Here is a 26,689-nt window from a genome sequence, read left to right as displayed (position 1 = left end):
AACCTAGCTTTAATCCTAACTCTAACCACAACCATAGCCATGATCCTAGCAATAAAGCTAATCCAAAAACTAGCACTTACCCTAGCCTTAAAACAAAACCAAGCCATAGACTTAACCCTAACCCTTAATATAAACTAAGCCCTAACACAACACTTAGACATAATTCTATCCCTAATTCAAGTTTTAAGCCAAACCCTAAAATTAACCCTGATCCTGACTTTGACCTTAAGAATAACCCTAGCTCTAAACACCACCCTAATCATATACCTAAACCTAACAATAGACCTAGCCCTAACCCTAAGCCTCAAATTAGCCCTAATCACAAACCTGGTACTTACATTAGCCATTAACCTATACCTAGCCTTAACTTAACCCAAAACCTAGACTTATTTTGTGCACTATCCCTAGATTTACACTTAATCCTAACTGTATCATTAATCGTAACTATAACCCTAGCCCTAACCCTAGATTTAAACCTAATCCTAACCCTAAGCCTAACCAAATCAATAACTGTAACAATAACCCTAGCCATACTCTTATCTATAACCCTATCCATTACCCTAAACATAACCATAACCCGAATGCTAAATCTGGGCCTAAACCTAACTGTATCCCTAATCCTAACCCTTTCCATTAACCTAAACCTAACCTGAAACCTAAACCTAACACTATCTCTACCCTAATCCTAAATCTAATGCTAATTTGAGCCCCAACATTAAACCTTAACCTATCCAAAACTCTAATTGTGACACTGACTCTAATAGTACACTTAGCTCTAATCCTGAACCTCACCCTAAACCTAACCCTTACACTAGACATAGCCATAAACCTAACCCTAAAACTATTCATAACTGTAACACTAGATCTGAAATTAACCCTAGCCATAATCCAAGCCCTAAACCTAGGCTTAATCCTAGCCCGAATCATAACCCATGCCCTAACCCTATTTCTATTCCTCACCCTAGACATAAATCTACATATAACCTCATCCTATATGCCAAAATTCACCAAAACCCTAAACCTAACACTAACCATCACCCTAAACCTAGGCCTAACACTAAGCCTAGTGTTAAACCTAGCCTTTATTTAACCCTATCCTAACCTTAAACCTAGCCATAAGGCTAACTCTAACTCTTGCCCTAGTCCTAGACCTAGTTATAACCTTAGCAGTAATCCTAATACTAGGTCTGAGCCTGAGTCTAAATCTAAACCTAATTCTAAATTTAACTGTAACAATAAGCCTATCACTACCCCTAACCATAACGCTAATCCTAAAACTTGCCCTATCCGTAGCCCTAGCCATAAACCAAAACAAAGCCATAGACCTAATCCTAACCCTTAATCTAAATCAAATCTTACCCCTACTACTAACCCTAAAACTAGCTCTAAAACTAACCCTGACCCTCACACTGACCCTAAAACTAATCCCAGCTCTAAACATCACCCTACCTTAAATTAACCCTAACACTATATCTAGCCTTAACCTAACCCTAAAACTAGCCTTAATCATAACCCTAGTTCATACCTTAGCATTGTCCTTACTGTAGCCCTAAACTTAACACTAGTTCTACCCCTAATTTGAGCCCTAACCCTAGCTTTAACCGTAATACTAGCCCTATCCCTAACCCTAACACTAGCCCTAACTCTAACTCTAACCCTTTCCCTTACCCTAAGCCCAACCCTAACCAAAACGCTAACCCTAGTCCTAACCCTAATCCTTAGCCTAACTTAAACTCTAGCCATTTTACTAGTCTTAACCCTAGCACTCATTCTACCTCTAAACCTAACCCTGACCCTCATATGACCCTAACAGTAACCCTAGGTCTAAACCTGACCCTAAAACTAAACCAAACCCTAACACTAGCCCTACTGGTAAACCTATACCTAAGCATAACACTAGACCTAGACCCAAAGCTAATCCTAAATATTGCTATAACTCTAGCCCTAGACCTAAACAAAAACCGAGCCCTAGCCCTAACAATAACCCTTAACCTAAACCAAACACTTACCCTACCCCTATATGTAAACCTATTCCTAATTCTGGCTCTAACCCTAACCATAACCCTATCCCCAAAACTGACCCTAATTCTAACACTGAACCTAGCTTTAAACCTGACACTAACCCAAAACCTAAACCTAACACTAGAAATAGCCCTAAACATAACTCTAATTTTTAAATTACCCATAGTCCTAACTCTAGCTCTAAACCTAACATAAAACCTAGCCCTACTCCTAGGCCTAAACTTGGCTCTAAGCATAACCCTCAGCCTAACACTAGCCCTAAACCTAGTGCTAACCTAAGCCTTGCCTTAGACCTAACCCTAGCTCAAAGCCTAACCCTTACACGAAACATAACCCTAGCTCTATCCTAAACCCTAACCCCATTCCTAGCCCTAATCCTAATGTTAAACCTAACATGAACTTTAGCTCTAATCACATCCATTATCCTAACCCTAACCCTAACCCTAGTTAAAACCCCATTCCTAACATAAAACCTAACTCTGACCATAAATGTAAACCTAGACCTAACCCTAAACCTAAACCTTGCCCTAGCCCTAACCCTAGCTCAAACACTAACCCTTACCCTAACCTAACTATAGCCCTAGTCCTAAACTTAACACTTACCCTAACCCTAAAACTTACCATAAATCACACCCTAGCCCTATCACTAAACCTAGCCCTAATCCTAGACTTAATATAAAGCATAACCTAGCCCTAAACCTAGCTCTAAACCTATCCATTACACTAAACATAACCCTAACCCTAAAGCTAACCCTAACCCGATCTCTAAACCTAACCCATTCATTACCCTAAACCTTAACTGAAACCTAAACTAAACCGTATCCACTACCCTAACATTATAGCTAACCCTAATGCTAATTCAAGCTCTAAACCTAAACCTTTAGCTACACCAAATGCTAAACCTGACGCTGACCCTAATAATAGCCCTAGCTCTAAAGCTGACCTTTAACCTAAACCTAACTCTTACACTAGACCTAGCCATAACCTAATGCTAAAATTATCCTTAACATTAACCATAGACCTGATATTAGGACTAGACCTGGTTCTAGCCATAAACCTAACAGAAAACCTAGCCCTTAACTTAGCCCTAATCCTAGCCTTAATTCTAAACTGAATCATAACACTAGGCCTAATCCTAATTCTAACCTCACTCTAACCCTAAAGCTAGCTATAACCACACTCATTCCCCTAAACTTAACCTTAACACCAATGGTAACCCTAACTCGAGCCCAACCCCTTTGTCTAACAGTAACACTAACCCTGGCCTTAATACTAGCCCTAATTTAGCCCTAACCCTAACACAACCCTAGCCCTAATCCCAGCCCTAATTTAGCCCTAACCCTAACCCTAACCCTAAGACTACTACTATGACTAACTGTAATTCTCTCCCTAGCCGTATCTCTAGTTCTAACCATATTCGTTACCATAACCCTAACCCTCGCCCTAACCCTAGCCCTAGCCCTAGCCCTAACCCTAGATCTAACCCTAACTCTAAATCTAAAATTAAACCTAAGCCTAAACCTTAACCTAAGGCTGGCCCTAATCCTGATGATAATCCATAATCTAGCTGTAACCATAGCCCTAGCCCTAAAACAAAACCAACCTATATCCCTAATCATTAACCTAAACAAAACCCTAACCGTACATCTAGTGCTAACTTTAGACCTAATTTGAATTCTTACACTAACCCTAAAACTAACGCTGACTCTGACACTGACCCTAACAATAACCCTTGCTCTAAACATCACATTAACCCTAAACCTAACCATAACACTAGACCTAGCCCTAACCCTAACCCTAAAACTAGCATTAATTGCAAAACTAGATCATACATTAGCCATATCCCAAACCCTAGCCCTAACCAAACTTCAAACCAAGCCCTAATCCAAGCCTTAACTCTAGCTTTAAACCTAAACCTAAACCTAATCCTAACCCAGAACCTAGCCCTAAACTTTACCCTAACACTAGCCAGAATTCTAACCATAATCCTAGCCCTATCACTATCTCTAACCTTATTGATTACTCTAACCATAAACATAACTCTAATGGTTGCCCTAGGCCTAACCCTAAACTTATCCCTAACCCTAACCAATTTCATTAACCTAAACCTAACCTGAACCCTAAACCTAACCCTATCATTACCCTATCCTAATGCTAATTCAAGCCCTAACCCTAAAGCTTAACCCAACCCAACCCTAACTCTGACCCTTCCAGTGATAATATACCTAGCTCTAACCTTGACACTACCCCTAAACCTAAACCTTATACTGACCTAGCCATAAACCTAACCCTATAACTATCCCTAAACATAAGCCTAGACCTGATATTCGCCCTAGCTATAATTCTAGCCCTAACATAAACACAAAACAAACACATAACCCTAACCCTATCCCTAATACTATCCAAAAATTTAGCTCTAACATTATCAATTACCCTAAACAAAACCCTAATTATAACCCTAACTATAAGCCTAAATCTAACCCTATCCTAAACGTAACCCTATCTATTATGCAAATCTAACCAGAACCATAAACCAAACTCTATCATTACCTTAACCAAAACCCTAATGTTAATTTGAGCCCTAACCCTAAACCCAAATTTAAAAAAAAACAATAAATCTGACCCTGAACTTAATAATACCCCTAGCTCTAAATTTGACCCCTACCCTAAACCTAACACACTAAACATAGCCATAAACCTAACCCTAAAACTATCCCTAACCATAACCTTAGACCTGACATTCACCCTAACACTAATCCTAGCCCTAACCCCAACACAAACCCTAGCCCTGATCCTAGCCCTAAACCTAGCCTTAATCATAACTCTAATGAAACCCTAGCCCTAACCATAATTCTAAACTTCACCCTAGCCCTAGCCCTAACTCTAACCCCATTGTTTACACTAAACCTAAACCTAACCCTAAAACTAACCCTAGGCCTAAACACAGCCCTATTCCTAGCCCTAATTAAGTCCTATACCTAAGCAAACACTAAGCTTAGCTGTAAGGCTAAATCTCACTGTTACTATAGCCCTATTCCTAGTTCTAACTCTATTCCTTAACATAACCCTAATCCTAGCCATAAACCAAGACCTAACAGTAGCCCTATCCTTAGCCCTAGACCTAACCCTAGATTTAATCCTAAATCTAAATCTAACTTTAACCCTAATCCTAAATCTAAACCTAACACTAGTCCTAAACCTAATGCTAATCCTAAAACTAGCCCTAACCATAGCCCTAGGTCTAAAACAAAACTGAACCATAGCCCAACTTTAAAACTTAATTTAAACCAAAACCTAAACCTACACCTAGCCCTAACCATAGCCCTAATTCTATTCCACACCCTAACCCTAAAACTACTCTGACCTTGAATTGACCCTAATACTAACCCTAGCTCTAAACATCACCCTAACATTATACTGAACCATACCACTAGACCTAGTCCTAACCCTAATTCTATAACTAGCCCACATCATAACCCTAGTTCATACATTGGCCATAACTCTAAAACTAGCCCTATCTCTAGCCAAAACCCAAACTTAATTCAAGACCTAACCCTAGCTTTAACCCTAAACCTAAACCTATAACTAGCCCTATCCTAACCTTAAACATAGTCCTAACCCTAGCTATAATCCTATCCCTTACCCTAACCTAGCCCTAACTCTAATGCTAACCCCAGGCCTAACCGTAATCCTTAGACTAACCTAAACCCTAACCCTATTACTAGTCCTAAACCTAGCCATTATTCTAGCCCTAACCATAACCATAACCCTGACACTTATTCTGACCCTAACGATAACTGTATGTCTAAACCTGAACCTAACCATAAAGCAAAACCTAACACTAGCAATAGCAATAAACCTATACATAAACCTTACCCTAACACTAGCTCTAGACCTAAACCTAATCCTAAATCTAGCCATATATCTAGCTAAATAAAAACCTAGCCTTAGCCCTAATGATAAACCTTAACCTAACACAAACACTAACCCTACCCCTAGACTTAATTGTAGTGATAATCCTGGGTTTAACCCTAACCCTAACTATAACATGAACACTGAACCTAACCCTAACACTAACCCTAGCTCTAAACATCACGCTAACGCTTACCCTAAACCTAATACTTGACTTAACCATAACACTTACCCAAAAAGTAGCCCTAATCATAACCCTGGTTCATAAATTAGTTGGAGGCCAAACACTAGCTGCAACTTAACCCAAAACCTGGCCCTAATTTGAGTGCTAACCCTAGTTTTAACCCTAACCCTAAAACTATTCCTAATCCATACCCTAAACATAGCTCTAACCCTAGCTCTTATCCTATCCATTACCATAAGCTAAACCCTACTCCTAACACTAATCCATAGCCTAACCCAAACCCTAACCCTATTACTAGTCCTAACTCTAACCTTCATTCTAGCTCTAACCTAACCCAAACCCAAACCCTAACTCTGACCCTTATTCTGACCCTAACACTAACCATAGTTCTAAACCTAACCCTAACCTGAAACCGAAACCTAACATTAGCTCTACCGGTAATCCTATACATAGACCTAAGCCTAAAACTATCCCTAGACTTAAACCTAATCCTAAATCTAGCCATTTTATCTCTAGCACTAGACCTGAACAACAACCTAGCCCTAGCCCTATCAATAACCCTTAACCTAACCCAAATATTAAACCTACCCCTAGACCTAACCCTAATCCTAATTCTGGCACTAACACTAATACTAACTCTAACCTAAACACTGGCCCTGACCCTAACATAATCCTAGCTCCAAAGCTCACCCTAACCCAAAACCTAACCCTTACACTAGACCTAGCCATAACCCTAATACTAAAACTAGCCCTAATCATAACCCTATCTCTTACATTACCCATGGCCTTAACCTAGGCCTAAACTAACACAAAACCTAGCCCTAAAACTAGGCCTGAACATAGCCCTAATTGTAACCCTAAACCTAACCCTAGCCCTAAATCTAACCATAAGCCTCATTTTATACCTAACCCTAGCTCAAAGCCTAAAATTTACCCTTAACATAAACCTAGCCTTATCCCAATCCCTAACTTAGCACTAGCCCTAATCCTAACCTTAACCATAGTCCTAACCATAGCTCTTATTATATCCACTACCTTAACCCTAGCCCTAATCCTAACCATAACCCTAGCCCTAATCCTAGCTCTAATTCTATTTATTACCCTAAACATGATCGTAACACTAATGCAAACCCTAGGTTTAACCCTAAACCTATCGAAATCTCTAAACCTATCCATTACCCTAAAATTGACCTGAAGCCTAATCCTAAGCCTATTCATTACCCTAACCCTAACTCTAACTCTAATGCTAATTTGAGCCCTAAACTTAAACCTTGACATAAACCAAACCTTAAGCCATACACTGTCCCTAATAATACACATAACTGTAAGCTTGACCCTTACCCTAAATCTAACCCTTACACTAGATCTAACCATAAACATAATCCCATACCTATCCCTAAATGTAACCCTAGACTGGACATTAGCCCTAACCCTAATCCTAGCCCTAACTGTAACACGAACACTAGCTCTCATCTTATCCCAAAACCTAGCCTTAATCATAACATAACCCTAATTCTAACTCTTTCCCTAGCCCTAAACCTAGTTATAACCCCATCACTTATCCTAAACATAACCCAAACCCTAACCCTAACACTAACCAGAGCCCTAACCTTATCCCTAGGACTAACCCTAACACTAACCCAAGCCCTAATCCTAAACCTAACCCTAACCCTAGCTTTAAGACTAACTATAACTCTCGCCCTGGACCTAGTACTAATTCTAACCCTATCACTTACTGTAACCTCATTACTAGCCTTAGCTCAGAATAACCCTAGCCCTAACCTTACATCTTGCTCTAACCTGAGATCTAAACCTAAATCTAAATCTAAACCTATTTCTACACCTAAACCTAACCCCAACACTAGCCCTAACCATATGATTAGCCCTAAAACAAAACTAAGCTATCACCCTAAACCTAAGCTTTTACCTAAACCAAACCCTAACCTTACATCTATCCGTAAGCCTAGCCCTAATTCAAGTTCTCATCTTAACCCTAAATCTACTCCTGAACCTGTCTCTGATATTAACACTAACCCTATCTCTAAACCTTACCCTAAACCTAAACCTTACCCTAACACTAGACCTAGTCCTAACTCTAATTCTAAAACTAGTTCTAATCATAAGTCTAGTTCATACATTAGCTGTAACCTTAATCCTAATACTAACCAAAGCATAGCCCAAATCTGAGACCTAACCCTAGTTTTCACCCTAAACTTAAACCTAATACAAGCCCTAACCCAAATCAGAAACCTACCTCTAACTCTAGCTCTAACCTTTTCCTTTACCCTGGCCAAATCCCAACCCTAATGCTAACCCTAGTCCTAAAACTAATCCTTAGTCTAACCCAATCCCTAACCTCATTACTAGTCCTAACCCTAGCCTTCATTCTTGTTATAACCATAATCCAAATCCTAACCCTAACCCTGACCCTTATTATGACCCTGAACCTAAACCAAACCCTAACACTAGCCCTACCCATAACCCTATATCTAACCTAACCATAACACTATTCCTAGATTAAACCTAATCATAAATCTAGCCATATCTTTAACCAAGACCTAAACAAAAACCTAGCCCTAGCTCTAATGATAACTCTTAACCTAAGCCAAACACTAGCCTTACTTCTAGACCTAACCAATCCTAATTCTGGCTCTAGCCCTAACTCTAACCCTAATCCAAACATAGACCCTGACACTAACACTAACTCTAGCTATAAAACTGACCCTAACCGAAACCAAAAATGAACACTAGACCTAGCCACAACCGTAAACATAACCCTTACATTACCATAGCACTAAAAATATCTCTAAACCTAAAAACAAAAACAAAAAAGCCTAGTCCTAATCCTAGGTTTAAATCTAGCCCAAAGTGTAACCATAACCCTAACCTAACTTTATCCCTTATCCTAATCCCAACCCTAAAACTAACCCTGACCCTGATTCTGAACCTAACACAAACCCTAGTTCAAAAAATCACGCTGAACTTAACCATAAAACTAGACTTAGCCCTAACCATAACCCTAAAATTTGCCCTAATTATAACCCTAGTTCTTACATTAGCTGTATCCCTAACACTAGGACTAATGTAACTGAAAATCCAGTCCGTATGCGAGCCCCAAACCTAGTTTTAAACCTAACTCTAAACCTAAACCAAGTCCTAACCCTTACCCTAAACCTAACCCTAAATTTAATGCTTGCACTAACCCTAAATTTAACACTAAACCTAACCCTAACACTAACCATATCCCTAGACCTAAACCTAGCTCTAACCCTACCTATTACCCTTACCTTAAACCTAACCCTGATGATAACCATAGCCCTACCCTAAATCTACCCTAACCCTAGACATAACCATAAACCTATCACTTGCCATAGAGTTAACCCTTGCTCAGACACTAACCATTACCTTAAACCTAAACCTAAACCTATCCCTAAATCTAACCTTCATCCAAAATCTAATCCTAATCCTAACCCTAAAATGACATCAAACCCTATCTAATAACCTAAACCTAATGATAACCCTAGCCCTAATTTTAACCTTAACCTTAACCCTAACTCTAACTATAACCTAGACCTAACTGTAACCCTAAAACTTGCTGTAGTGCTAACCATAGCTCAAACTCTAAAACACATCCTAAACCTAAACCTAACACTAACCCTAGGCCTAACCTTCACTCTAGCCCTAATACTAACCATAACCCTAGTCCTAACCCTTTCCATTATCCTAAACACAACCATAACCCTAAGGCTAACACTAGGCCTAACCCTAACCCTTTCTCTATCTCTAACCCTATCAATTACCCTACACCTAAGAGGAACACTAAACCTAAATCAACATTATCCTAACCAAAGCCTAATGCTATTTCAAGCTCTAAACCTAAACCCTAACCTAAACCAAACCCGAAACCTAATTCTAACCCTAATAATACCCCTAGCTCTAAACCTGACCCTTACCCTAAACCTAACCCTTACACTAGACCTAGCCATAAATGTAACCCTCAAACTATCCCTACCGTAAGCCTAGACCTGACACTAGCCCTAGGCCTATTTCTTGCCTTAACCCTAAAACAAACCTTAGCCCTCATCCTAGCCCTAAACCTAGCCTTATTACTAAACAAAACCATAACCCTAGCCCTAAGCAAAATTCTAACCTTCGACATAGCCCTAAAACTAGCTCTAACCCCATCCCTTCCCCTAAACTTAACCCAAATCCTAAACCTAAACCTAAGCCTAAAACTAGGCCCAACCCTAATACAAACGCTAGACCTAATCCTAGTCGTAATTTAACCCTAAACCTAACCTAAACCTAGCCCTAAGTATAACTCTAACTCTCACCCTAGTCATATTTCTAGGGCTAACGCTATCCCTTACCATATTCCTATCACTTGACTTTACATTAGCCCTAACCCTAGCTCTAGCCCTAATCTTATATCTAACCCTAACTCTAAACCTAACCCTAACCCTAAGCTAAACCTCTCAGTAACACAAGCCATAATACTAATGCTAATCGTAAAACTAGACCTAACCTAGCCCTAGCCCTACAAAACAACCAAGCCATAGTCCTAACCCTAACCTATAACATAAACCAAACCCTAAGCCTACACCTAGCCTTAAACCTAGCTCTAATTCAAGTCCTATCACTAACCCTAAAACAAACCCTGACCCTGACTCTGACTCTAACACCAATACCTCTAAACATCACTCAAAACCTAAACCTAAACCTAACCCTAGACCTAGCCCTAACCCTAATGTTAAAACTAGTTCTAATCATAACCATAGTTCTTATATTAGCTGAAGCCCTAACCCTAGCCCTAACCTAACCCAAAACCTATCCCTAATTGAAGCCCTAACACTACCTTTAACCCTAAAAATAATCCTAATTCTAGCCCTAACACTTACCCTAAACCTAACCCTAATCCTAGCCCTTGCCATTACCCAAAGCCTAACCCTAATCCTAGCCTTAATCCTAACCATAAGCCTAGCCATAACCCCAGCTGTAACTCTATCCATTACCCTAAACCTAATCTTAACCCTAATGCTAACCCTAGGATAACTCTAAACCTATTCCTAACCCTAAACTTATACATTACCCTAAAACTAACCTAAACCCTAAACCTAATCATATCCACAAACCTAATCCTAATAATCTTAACTCTAAAACTATCTCTAACCATAACCGTAGACATGACATTAACCCTAGCCCTAATGTTGCCCTAAATCTAGAAAAAACTCTAACCCTAACACTAGCCCTAATCTTAGCATTAATCCTAAACCTAACCATAACCATAGACCTAACCCTAATTTAGCCCTCGCCCTAGTTCTAAAGCTAGTGATAACATCATACCTAACTATAAGCATAAGCATAACCCCAACCATCAACCTAGGCTCAGCCTTATTACTAAACCTAGCTCTAATCCTAGCCATAATTAAGCCCTAATTCTAACCCTAAGTCTAACCCTAACACTAAGACTAATTCTAACTCTAGCCCTAGCCCTATCCCTAGTTCTAACCCTATCCCTTATGATAATTCAAACCCTAGCCCTAATCCTAGCCCTAACCTTTGCTGTATCCATAAACCTAGATTTAAACCTAAATCTAAATCTAACCCTAACCCTAAGCCTAAACCACACCCCAACACTAGCTATAACCCTAATGCTAATTTGAAATCTAGCCCTAACCCAACCAAGCCCTAGCCCTCATGGAAAAACCAAGCCAAAACACTGACCCTATCCCATAACTTAAAATAAATCCTAACCCTACACCTAGCCCTAACATTAGCCCCAATTCGAGTCTTAACCCTAACTCTAGAACTAATAATAACTCTGACTCTGACCTTAACACTAACCCTATCTCTACACATTACCCTATCCCTAAACCTAATCCTAACACTAGACCTTGCCCTAAACCTAACCCTAAAACTAGCCCTAATCACAATGCCAGTTCTTAAATTACCCATAGCGCTAAACCTAACATAAGTCCTAGCCCTAATCCAAGGCCTAACCCTAGCTTTAACCCTAACCCTAATCCTGACGCTAACCCTAATCCTATCCCTAGTCCTAATATTAGCTCTAACCCTATTTCTTACACTTAGCCAAACCCTCACCCTTTTGCTATCCTAGTCCTTACCCTAATTCTATGCCTACCCCAAACCCAAACTCTATTACTAGTCCTAAACCTAAACTTCATTCTAGCTCTAAACTTAACCCAAACCCTAACTCTAACCATGACACTTTTTCCGACCCTAACACTAAACCTAGGTTTAAACTTGACCCTAACCCTTATCCAAAACCTAACACTAGCCCTACCATTAACCTTAACCCTAAACCTAACACTAACACTAGCCCTAGACCTAAACCTAATCCTAAATATAGCCATAACCCAAGGTTTAGCCCTAACCCTAACCCTTAACTTAAACCAAACACTAACTCTACACCTAGACCTACCCTAATCCTCATTGTGGATAACCCTAAACCTAATCCTAAACCTGACACTTACCCTAACAAAAACCCTAGCTCTAAACCTTATCCTAACCCAAAAACTATCCCTATCACTAGACAAACTCTAAATCTAGCCATAACCATAACTCTAGCTCTTATATTACCCATATACCTAACACTATCACAAAACCTCACGCAAAACCTAGACCTAATTACAGTCCTAAACCTAGCCCTAACCCTAACCCTAACCCTTGTTCTAGCCCTAACCCTAGCTCAAACTCAAAATCTTACCCTTAACATATACCTAGCCCAAAACCTAAACCTCACCCTAACTCTAGCCCTCATCCTAACTGTAACCATAGCCGAAACCCTATCTCTAACTCTATCTATTACACTAACCATAACCCTAAAACTATTGTCAACCCTAGCCCTAAAGCTAACCCTAACCCTACGCTAGCCCTTACTGTAACCCTAAACCTCGCCCTAGCCCTATACCAAACTCAATCCCTACCCTTGCATTTAACCTAATCATAACACTAACCCAAGGCCTAACAATAACCCTAACCCCAACCCTAATCCTAACCTAGCCCTAACCTGGCTCGAACCCTACCCATTACCCAAACTCTAAACTTAACCCTACTGATAACACTATACCTAAAGCTAAACCTACCCTAACCCTAAAGAAAAACCTAACCATAGAACTAACAGTGAACCTAAACCTATCCCTAAACCTAAACTACCTCAAATGCTAACCCTAATCCTAATCCTAAACATAACGCTAACCTAAATCTAAAGCTATCTTTAACCTGAATATCTAAACATATTACCCTCACCCTAATGATAACTCTAGCCCTCACAATAACACTAACCTTGATCATAACCCTAGACCAAACTCTAAATTAACCTCAGCCATAGCAAAAATCCTAGCTCAAACCCAAAACCTACCCTAAACCGGATCCTACGTGTAACCCTCACCCTAACCCTTACCCTAACACTAACTCTAGCACTAATCCTAACCATAACCTTAGCCCTAAACCTAGGTCTAACCCTATAAATTTTCCTAATGATAACCGCAACCCTAATGCTAACCTTAGGTGTAACCCTAAACTTACCACAAACCCTAACTTTATCCATTACCTCAAAACCTAACCTAACCCTAAACCTACCACTATCCATTACCCTAACCCTAATTCTAACCGTAATGCTAATTTGAGCCTAAACCTTAACCTAACCTGAACCCAAAGCCTGACCCTGACCCTAATAATATCCCAGCTCTTAATATGACCATTTCCCTAAACGTAACACTTTTTTGACGTAGACATAAACCTAACCCTAAAAATATCACTAACTATAAACCTAGACATGACATTAGTTCTAGCCTTAATTCTTGCCCTAAACCTAACACAAAACCTAGTCCTAATCCTAGCCTTAAATCTAGCCTTAATCCTAAACCTAACCAAAATCTTAGCCCTAACCATAAAGCTAATGATAAATCTAGCCCTATCCATAACCATAGCACTAAAAAATACCGAGAAAAAGGCCTCACACTAACTTTAACTTAAATCTAACCCTTACCTAACCCTAACCCTAGAAATATCCCTAGCCCTAATTCGAGTCCTAATCATAACCTTAAAAATAACCCTTAACCTGACTTATATCCTAACACTCATTGTAGCTCTAAACACCACCCTAAACTTAAATTGAACCCTAACAGTAACCCTAGCCCTAATTTGAGTCCTAACCCTAACCCTAACCCTAAAACTAACCCTGGTCTGACTGATATCCTAACACTAACCCTAGCTATAAATATTACCTTAACCCTAACCCTAACCCTAACACTTGACCTACCCCTAACTCTAACCCTAATTGTAACCCTAGTTCTTATATTAGCCACTGCCCTAACCCTAGCCTTAATCCTCACACAAAACTAGACTTAATCTGAGCCCTAAACCTAGCTTTAACCCTAACCATAAACCTAACCCTAGTCCTTACCCTGAGCAAAACCTTAACCTTAATGGTAAACCTAGACCTACCACTAAAACTGAGGATAACCAACTCCTAACCCCATTAATAGTCCTAATGCAACATCTCATTCTAGCTCTAATGGTATCCCAAACTCTAACCCTAAACCTGCACCTTATTTTGACCATAACATAAACCATAGGTCTATACCAGACCGTAACCATAAACCAAAACTTAAAACTAGCTCTAGACCTAAACCTAATCCTAAATCTAGCCTGAACTCTAGCTCTACACCTAAACAAAATCCTAGCCCAAGCCCTAACAAAAACCTTTACCTAACCCAAACACTAACTCTACCCCTAGACCTAAACCTAGTCCTAATTCTGGCTTTAACTCTAACTTTAACTCTAACCCAAACACTGACCCTGCCTTTAACCCTAAACCTACCTCTAAACCTGAAACTAACCAAAGCCTAAACCTAATTCTAGACCCAGCCATAACCCTAACCCTGAAACTAGCCCTAATTATAACCCTAGATCTTACATTATCCATAGCCCTAATCTCAGACCTAAACCTAACTCTAAACATAGAGCTAATTTTAGGCATAAACCTATCCCTAAGCATAACCCTAACCCTATCACTAGCCCTATACATAACCCTAACACTCATCTTAGTCTGAAGATACTTCAAAGCCTAACACTTACCCTAAACATAAACCTGGACCTATCCTAACTCTCACCCTAACTCTAGCCCAAATCCCAAACTTAACCTAGCTGTAAACCTAGATTTAAACCTACCCATTACTCTAACCCTATACCTAACCTTATGGATATTCCTAGACTGAACACTAATATTAACCCTAACCCTAACAGGAAAACTAACCATAGACAAAACCCTAAAATTAAAACTCAGCATAGCCCTAACTATACATCAAACCATAAACCTAACCATAAACCTAAACATAAACATAGCTCTAATCCTAACCCTATCACTAAGTCTAACTCTAATCCAAAATCTAAACCAAACCTAACCCTATCTGTTACTTTCAGCCTAACCCTGAAGTTAATGATAACACTAGCCCTAACTCTAGCACTACACCTAGATCTAACCCTAGCCCTAATTTGAGTCCTAATCATAACCTTAAAAATAACCCTGAATCTGACTTATATCCTAACACTCATCCTAGTTCTAACTACCATCCTAACCCTAAACTTACCGTAATCCTATCCCTAGACCTGACACTAAACCTAGCCCTAACCCTAGCTCAAAACCTAAACTTTATGCTAAAAATAAACCTAAACCTAACACTAACTCTATATTTAATGCTAACTCTAACCCTATCTCAAGGCATATTCCTAATCATAATTCTAGTTCTAACCCTATCAATTACCCTAACCATAACTCTTACCCTAATGCTAACCCTAAGCCTAACTCTAGCCCTATCACTAATGCTAACCATATCAATTACCCTAAACCAAACCTGAACCTTAAAACAAACCCTAACTATACCCTAACACTAACCTCAATGCTAATTTGAGCCATAAACCTATACCCTTACCTAAGCCAAATCCTAATCCTAATAACTTCCTGAGCTCTAACACTTACCCTTACCCTAAACCTAAACTTTATACTAGACATAGCCATAAGCCTAACCCTAAAACTATCTTTAACCATAATCTTAGACCTGATAATAGCCCTAGCACTAATCCTAGCCCTGAATCTAAAACAAACACTAGCCCTCATCCTAGCCCTAAACATAGACTTAATCATAACCCTAACCTCAACCCTAGTCCTAACCCTAACTGTAACCCTCATTCTACCTCTAAACCTAAGTATAACGCATTCTTTGTCCTAAACTTAAACCTAACCCTATCCCTATTGCTAGGCCTAAGCTGAACACTAACCCTAGCCCTAATCCTAGACCTAATTTAACCTTATCCCAAACCCTTAATCTAATTTTAGCCCTAACACTAACTCTAACACTCACACTAGCCCTATCCCTAGTTCAAACCCTATCCCTTACCATAACTCTAACCCTGGCCCTAACCCTTGCCCTATTCTTAATCCTAGCCTAATCTTAGATCTAAACCTAACTATAAAAGTAACCCTAACCTAAGTCTAAGCCTAACACTAACACTAGCCTTAATCTTAATACAAATTTTAAAACTAGCCCTAACCCCAACGCTAGGAATAAAACAAAACCAAGCAATAGAATGAACCCTAAACCTTAACTTAAAGCAAACCCTAAACTACTACAAGAAATAATCCTAGCCCTAATCGAGTCTTAACCCTAATCTTAAAACTAACCTGATCCTGACTCATATCCTAACACTCACCCTAGCTCTAAACATGACGCTAACCTTAAACCCAACATTAACAGTAAGCGTAGACCTAATTTGAGTCAAAACTCATACCCTAAATGTAACCCTGGCCCTGTCTCCTATCCTAAAAATAACTCTAGCTCTAAATATCACCCTAACCTTAAATATAACACTAACACAAGAACTAACCCTAACCCTAAAGCTAATCCTAATTTTAACCCTGGTTCTTACATTACCTGTTGCCCTAACACTAGCCCTAACACTAACACCAAAACTAGACATAATCCGAGACCTACACGTAGATTTAGCCCTAACCCTAACCATAACCGTACCCCTAAAACTAGCTCTAACACTATTCCTAACCCTAAGCAAAACCCTAACCAAATGGTAAACATAGACCTATCCCTAATCCTGAGGCTAATCAAAACTCTCACCATATTAACAGCCCTAACACTAGCTCTCATTCTAGCTCTAACACTAGCCCTAACCTTAACCCTAACCCTGACCTTTATTCTGACAATAACACTAACCTAGGTCTAAACCTGACCCTAATGCTAGACCAAACCATAATTCTAGCCCTACCAGTAACCTTATACTTAAAACAGACCCTATCACTAGCCCTAGACCTAAATCTAATTGTAAATCTAGCTTTAACTCTAGCTCTAGACCTAAACAAGAACCTAGCCTTAGCCCTAACAATAACCCTTAACTTAACGCAAGACTAACCCTACCCCTAGTCATAAACCTTGTCCCAATTCTGGCTTAACTCCAACTCTAACCTGAACACTGACCCTGCCTTTAAAACTTAACCGATCTCCAAACCTGACCCTAACCAAAAAACCTAAACCTAATACTAGACATAGCTATAACCCTAACCTTACAACTAGCCCTAATCATAATCCTAGCTTTTACATTACCCATAGCCCTAACTTTATGCCTTACCTAACGCAAAACCTAGAGAGAAATCTAGGCCTAAATCTAGCCCTAAGTGTAATCCCAACCCTAAACCTAGCCCTAACCCTAACCCTAAACCTAACCCTAGCCTTAGTGTTAAATTTTACTCAAAGCCTATCCCTTATCATAAACATAAACTTAGACTTATAGCTTACTCAAGACCCTAACCCTAGCCCTAAAACTAAACTTAACCCTATTCCTAAACCTAGCTCTAAACCTACAGCTTACCTAACCCTACACCTAAGTGTATTTATATCCCTAGCCTTAACCCTAAACATATCCCTAACCCTAACCGGAAAACTAACCATAGACCTAACCTTAAAACTAACACTCGACATAGCCCTAACCGAAGCTAAAATCCTAACCCGTACCGTAAACCTAAACATAACCATAGCCTAAACATGAACCCTAAAACTATATCTAACCCTAAACCTAAACCTAAACCTAAATCTAACAATATCCCTTCCATAAACCTTAATGAGATAACCCTTATATAAATCCTAATAAGAAACCTTATATAAACAATATAATATATAACAATAACCCTTATATAAACCCTAATGAGAACCCTAGCCCTAACCTTAACCCTAACGCTAAACCTAACATAATACTGTCCCAAGACCTAAGGCTGAACCTAATCCTTAATCCTAGCCCTATCACTAACACTAGCTCAAATCCTATCCCTTACCCTAAACATAACCCTAGCCCAAACCCTAACCCGAATTCTAGCCCTAATCCTAACCATAACCATAGAACAAACCCTAGCTCTAAATCTATTCATTACCCTAACCATAACCCTAAACCTCAGGCTAAACCTAGCCCTAACCCTAACTCTATCCCTAGTCCTGATTCTAACCTGAAGCGTCAACCTAGCCCTAACTCTTACTCAATCTCTGACCCTTACCCTTAACCTAACCATAAGAAAATGATAAGCCTTAACCTAGCCCTAACCCTAATGATAGCCCTAATCCTAAACTTAAAACTAGATTTAACCTTAGCTCTAACCCCACCCATTAACCTACCCTAACCATAAACATCATAAAAACCTAGCCCTAACTCTAAGCCTACTCTAACCCTAACCTTAAACCTAACCCTAGACCTAACCATAAACCTAACCCTTGTCGTAGTCCTAACCATAGTGAAAACTCTAACAATTGGGCTAAACTTAACACTAACCTGAGTAATAAACCTAAACCTAACCCTAACCCTAACCCAACATCTAAACCTGTCCATTACCTTAACCCTAATGAAAATTTTAATCCTAACCCTAGACCTAATCCTAAACTTAACCCTATACTTAGCACTAACCCTAGCTCAAACGCTAACCCATACCCTAAACCTAAACCTGACCCTAACTCTAGCCCTAATCCTAAACATATATCTAGCCCTAACCCTAGCCCTAAACCTATCCATAGCTCTAATGATAATCATTAATCTAATGCTAACCCTAGGCCTAATCCTAACCCTATCCATTACCCTAAATCTAACCTGAGCCCTAAACCCAACCTGAAGCCTAAACCTTACCTTATCCATTACCCTAACCCTAACTCAAACCTAATGCTAATTTGTGCCATAACCCTAAACCTCAACCTACCCCAAACCCCAAACCTGACTCTGACTATTATTATACCCCTAGCTCTCAACTTGAACTTCACCCTAAACCTAACTCTGACTCTAGACCTAGCCATAAATCTTACCCAAAAACTATCCCTATACATAACCCTAGACCTGATATTAGCCCTAGCCCTAATTCTTGCCATAACCCTAACACAAATGCTAGCCCTCATCCTAGCCCTAAACCTAGCCTTTATCCTAACATGAACCCTAACTCTAGACCTACCCCTAATTTTATCCCTCTCCCTAGTTCTGAACCTTGCTATAACCCCATCCCTTCTTCCAAATCTAACCCTAACTCTAACTCTAGACATAACCCTTACACTCTTCCTAGACCTGTTCCTAGCACTAATTTAGCCCTTGCCCTAACCATAGCCCTAACACTAGTCGTAGACCTAACCCTAGAAATAACCATAACTCTAAGTCCAACCCTAACCCTAAGCCTAAACCTCACACTAACACTAGCCCTAACACTAAGACTAATCTAAAACTAGCCCTAATCTAGTTCAAGCCCTAAAACAAAACCGAGCCATAGCCCTAACCCAAACCCTTAATTGAACCAAAACCTAACCCTACACCAGTCCTAACCTTAGCCCTAATTCTAGTCCTAACCTAACCCTAACACTAACCTTGAGCCTGACTCTGACCTTACACTAACCCTAACTCTAACATCACTCTAAAAGTATACCTAACCCTAAAACTAGGACTAAGCCCTAACTGCAACCCTAAAAGTAGCCCTAATAATAACTTTAGTTCTTACATTAGCCGTAGCCCTAATACTAGCCCTAACCTAACCCCAAATCTAGCGCTAAACTGAGCCCTACATCTCGTTATAACCCTAACCCTAACCCTAGCCCTAACCATTACCCTAAACCTAAACCTAAACCTAAACCTAAAACTGGCCCTAACCCTAAATATAACCCTAGACTTAATTCTAACCATAATCCTAGCCCTAACTCTATCTCTAACGCTATAAATTACCCTAAACATAAACCTAACCCTAATGCTAACACTAGCCCTAAACTTAACCCTAATCCTAAACCTAGACCTGACACTAAACCTAACCGTCACCCTAGCCCTAACCATAGCTCAAACCCTAACACTTACCCTAAACCTAACTCTAACACTAACCCTGGTCCTACCCCTACCCCTACCCCTAGCCCTAATCCTAACCATAACCCTAGCCCTAAACCTATCCATTAACCTAAACATAAGCCTAACACAAACATAGCTCTGACCATGGCTCTAAACCCACCCATTACCTTAACCCTAACTATAAACGTGATGATAACACTAGCCCTAACCCTAAAGCTACTCTAACCCTAATTGTAAACTTAACCCTAGTCCTAACACTAAACCAACTCTAACCCTAACTATAAACCTAACGCTAGACCTAACCGTACACCTAACCCTTGCCGAAGTCCTAATCCTAGCTCAAACCCTAACAGTTATACTAAACCTAACACTAACCCTAGTCCTAAACCTAAATCAAACCCTATCCATTTAGGCCTAACCCTAAACCTATCGCTAACACTAACCTTATCCTTACCTAAGCCTAATCTGAACACTAAACCTAACCCTGTCTATTACTCAAACCCTATCCCTAACCCAAATGCTAATTCGAACCCTAAAACTAAACCAAAACCTAACCCAAACTCTGAACAAGACACTGACTCTAATAACCTAGCTCTAAACCTGACCCTTACCCTAAACATATCCCTTAAACTAGACCTAGCCATAAAACTCACCCTAACAGTATCCCTAACTGTAACCCTAGAACTGACATTAACACTCTACCTAATTCTTTCCTTAAACCTAACACAAACCTGAGTCCTCATCCTAGACCTAAAACTAGCCTTAATATTAACCCAAAACCTATTCTTAGCCCAAACCCTAATTTCAACCCTTGCCCTAGTTATGAACCTAAGTATAATCACATCCCTTCCCATAACCCTAACCCTAACCCCAACATTGTCACTAACACTAACCCTAACCCTAAACCTAGGCCTAAACCTAATACTAACCATAGCTCTAATTCTAGCCTTAATTTGTTGCTAAATTTAACCCTAACTCTAACCCTATTCCTAAGACTAACCCTAACTCTAGCCCTAGACCTATTCTAGTACCACCCTTATCTATTGCCTAACCCTAACATGAGCCCTAACCTTACTCCTAATCCTAGCCCTAGTCCTAGACTTAGGACTAACCCTAGTTCTAAATCTAACCCCAAATCTAAACCTAAACCTCACCCTAACACTTGTCCTAACTCTATTTCTAATTTGAAAACTAGCCCTAACCTTAGCCATAGAACACAAACAAAACTGAGCTATAACCCTAATCCTAACCCTTAACCTAAACCAAATCCTAACGCTACACCTAGTAATAACCCTATCTTTACAACTAATACTAACCCTGACTCTGACCCTATAAATATCTCTAAACATTATCCTAACCCTAAACTTACCCAATACTAGACCTAGCCAAAAACTTAACCCTAAAACTATCCCTAACTGTAAACCTAGTACTTATATTAGCCATAGCCCTAAACCTAACACAAAAACTACCCCTAAACTGAGCCTCAACTCTAGCTTTAATCCTAACCCTAAACCTAACCCTACCACTAACCCAAACCCTAGCTCTAAACCTAGTCCTTACACTAAGCCAAACTCTCATTCTAATGCTACCTTAGTTCTAAACCCTAATCCTTAGCTTACCACAAACCATAACTCTATTACTAGTCCTAACACTAGCCCTCATTCTATCTCTAACCCTAACCCGAAGCCTAACTCTAATCCTTACCCTTATTCTGACCCTAACACTAACCCTAGGTCAAAGCCTGACCATAACAATAAACCGAACCCTAACACTAGCACTAAAAGTAAATCTATACCTAAACTTAACCGTGACACTAGCACTAGACCTAAACTTAATCCTGAATATAGCCATAACACTAGCCCTAGTCCTAAACAAAAACCTAGTCCTAGCCCTAAAATAACCATTAACCTAACGCAAAGACTAACCTTACACCTAGACTATACCCTAGTTCTAATTCTGGTCCTAACCATAAACCCTATGCAAGCCTGAACACTGATGCTTACCATAATACAAATCCTAGCTCTAAACCTTATCCTAAACCAAAACTTAAACATAACACTAGACATATCTATAACCCTAACCCAAAAAATAGCCATAACCATAACCCTAGCTCTTACATTACACATAGCCCTAACACTAGCCATAAACCTCACAGAAAACCTAGCCCTAATACAAGCCCTAAACCTAGACCTAAGCATAACCATAACCCTAATCCTAGCCCAAACCCTAAACCTAATGCTTGCCCTAACCCTAAGCCTAGCTCAAACTCTAATCCTTACCCTAAACATAACACTAGTTCTAACCCTAAAACTAACCCTAACCCTATCCCTAATCCTAACTGTAACCATAGTCCAATCCTAGCTCTAACTTTATCCAATTACCTTAAAAATAACCCTAACCCTAATGCTAACATTAGCCCTAACCCTAACACTAACCATAGCCCTGATTCTAATCCTAACCCTCGCCCTAGCCCTAACCCTAGCTCAAACACTAATACTTACCCTAAACCTAACCCTAACACTAATCCTAACCTTAACCTAAGCCCTAACACTAGCACTAAACCTATCCATTTCTCTAAACATAAGCCTAAACCAAACGCTAACCCTAGGTCTACCCCTAATCCTTTCCCTAATACTAACCCTATACATTATTCTAAACCTAATCTGAACTGTAAACCTAATTCTATCCATGACTCTAACCCTAAACCTAAGCCTAATGCTAATTTGAGCCTTAAACTTAAACCTTAACTCAAACTGAACCCTAACCCAGACTCTGAACCTAATAATAACCTAGCTCTATACCTGACCCCTACCTTAAACCTAACCCTTACAGTCGACCTAGCAATAAACCTATGCCTAACACTATCCCTAACCATATACCTAGACCTGACATTAGCCCTAGGCCTAATCTTATTCCTAACCCTAACACAAACCCTAGCCCTCATCTTAGCCCTAAACCTAGATTTAATCCTAACCTGAACCCTCACTCTAGCCTTATTCCTAATTGTAACCTTCACCCTTGCAATGAACCTAGCTATATAACCCCCTCCCTTCCCCTAAAATTAACCCTAATCCTAGCCCTAACATAGGCCTAACCATAACACATTTCATAGCACTAATCCTAGTCCTATTTGAACCCTAAGCTTAACCCTACCCCTAACCCTATCCCTAAGACTAACTCTCACACACTAGCCTTATTTCTATATATAAACCTATTTGTAACCCTAACCCTCACAATAGACCTAAACTTAGCCCTAAGCCTAGCCATAACCCTAACCCTAGATCTAAACATAACTATAAATCTAATCCTAATCTTAAGCCTAAAACTTATTCTACCACTAGATCTAACAGTATCGCTAATCCAAAAAATAGCCCTAATCCAAGCTCTAGCTCTAAAACAAAACTGAGCCATTACTCTAACCCTAAACCTTAACCTAAACCAAACCCTAACCCATAACTAGCCATAACCTGAGCTCTCTTTTGAGTCCTAGGCCTAAAACTAACCCTCACCCTGACTCATATCCAAACACATACCCAGCTCTAAATATCACCCTAACCCTAAAACTAATGCTAAAACTAGACCTAGCCAAAACCCTAACGCTCAAACTAACCCTAATCATAACCCAAGTTCTTACATTGGCCTTAGCAAAATCCTAGCCCTAACCAGAACAAAAAATAGTCCTAATCCGAGCCCTAACACTAGATTTAACCCTAACCCTAAAACTAGCCCTAAACCTAACCCTAATCCTAGCCCCAACCCTAGCTCTAATCCTATCCATTACCTTAAGCCAAACCCTATTTATAATGCTAACTCTAGTCCTAATCCTAATCCTTAGCCTAACCCAAACAATTACCCTATTACTAGTCCTAACACTAGCCCTCATTTTAGATCTAACCCTAACCCAAAACCTCACCCTAACCTTCAACCTTATTCTGACCCTAACACTAATTATAGGTCTAAACCTTACCCTAAAGCAAAACCAAAACCTGAAACTAGCCCTACCAGTAAACTTATACCTAAACCTAAACCTAACACTAGCCCTAGACCTAAATCTAATCCTAAATCTACCTATAACTCTAGCCCTTGACGTAAACAAAAACTTCGTTCTAGCCCTAACAATAAACCTTAACCTAAACCAAATACTAACCCTAAAACTAAACCTAATCCTAGTCCTATTCTGGCTTTCACCCTAACCCTAACTTTAACCTGAACACTGGCCCTGACACTAACATTAAACCTAGCTCTTAACCTGAACCTAACCCAAAACCTACACCTAAAACTAGACCTAGCTGCAACCCTAAACCTAAAACTACCTCTAATAAGAACCCTAGATCTTACATTACACATAGCACTAATCCTAGGCCTAAATCTAACAAAAATTTTAAGCATAATCGAGGCCTAAACCTACCCTAAGCATAACCCTCACCTAACCCTAACCCTAGTCATAACCCTAACCCTAACACTCACCTTAGTCCTAACCCTAGCTCAAAGCCTAACCCTTAGCCTAAACATAACCCTAGCACTATCCCTTAACATAACCCTAACCGTAGCACTAATACTAACCTTAACCCTAGACCTAACACTAGCTCTAAACCTAGCCATTACCCTAACTCTAACCCTAACCCTAGTGATAACCCTATCATTAACCCTAACCAAAACCCTAACCCAAAACAAAAACCTAAACCTAGACCTAACCTAAACATGAACCTTGCCATAGCCTTCACCCTAACTCAAATTCTAACATTTATCCTAAAACCAACAGTAAACCTAGCCCTAAAACTAAACTCAAACCTAAATCTAACCTTAAACATAAAGCTAACCTTACATCTAACCCAATCTATTACCCTAAACTAATACTAAACCTAATGAAAACCTAGCCCTAACCCTAGACCTAACCCTGACCATAACATTAAAAATAACTGTCATCCTAGACCTAACCCTAGCTCAAAACCTAACCTTTACTGTAAATATAACCCTAACCCTACCCTAAGCTAGGGTTAATATCCCTAACCCAAAACCTAACCTAACTCTAGCCCTAATCCTAACCTAACCCTAGCCCTAACCAAAGGTCAAAACCTATATATTATCCTTATGATAATACTAATCTTAATGCTAACCCTAGGCATAACCCTAACCCTTTTACTAACATTAAAGTTCTCCATTGCTCTAAACATACCCTGAAACCTAAACCTTACCCAATCAATTGCCCTAACCCTAACTTAAACCCTAAGGCTCATTTGAGCCCTATCCCTAAACCTTAACCTAAAACAAACCCTAACACTGATCCTGACCCTAAAAACACACCTAGCTCTAAAACTGACAATTAACCCAAGCCTAACACTTTCACCAGACATAGACACAAACCTAACCCTAATTCCACGCCAAACTGTAACACTAGACCTGACATTAGCCCTAGCCCTAATACTAGACCTAACCCTACAACAAACCCTATCCTGCATCCTAGCCTTAAACCTCATCTTAATCATAACCCTAACCATAGCCCTATCCCTAGCCATAATTCTAACCCTCACTCTACCTCTAAACCTAGCTATAAAACAATACCTTACCTAAAAATTAACCATACCCTTAGCCCTAAAACTAGACCTAAGCTGAACACTAACTTTAGCCCTAATCCTAGCCCTAGCTTAGCTCTATCCTTAAAACTAACCAAAACGCTAGGACTAAGACTAACTCTCTCACCCTAGCCCTAGCCCTAGTTCTAACCCTATCTGTTACCGTAACCATAACACTAGACGTAACCCTTGCCCTATAGTTAGACCTAGTCCTAATCCTAGATCTAATGCTAAATCCAAATCTAACCCTAAACCAAAGCCTAAGCCTAACACTAACACTAGCCCTAACCCTAATGCTAATCTTTTAACTAGCCCAAACCCTAAACCTAGGACTAAAACAAAAAGGAGAAACAGCCCTAACCCTAAACCTTAACTTAAACCAAACCCTAACACTACACCTAGATGTAACCTTAGCTCTAATTCGAGTCCAAACCCTAACCTTAAAACTTACCCTGACCCTGACTCATATGCTAACACTGACCCTAGCTCTAAAGACCACCCTAAACTTAAACCAAACCCTAACAGTAACCCTACACCTAATTCAAGTCATAACCCTGACCTTAAAGCTAACCCTGAACCTAGTGATATCCTAACAGTAACCCTACTTATAAACGCA

This window comes from Marmota flaviventris, chromosome 13, assembly GCF_047511675.1.
Source record: "Marmota flaviventris isolate mMarFla1 chromosome 13, mMarFla1.hap1, whole genome shotgun sequence".
NCBI lineage: Eukaryota > Metazoa > Chordata > Mammalia > Rodentia > Sciuridae > Marmota > Marmota flaviventris.
This window is presented reverse-complemented; position numbering follows the sequence as displayed.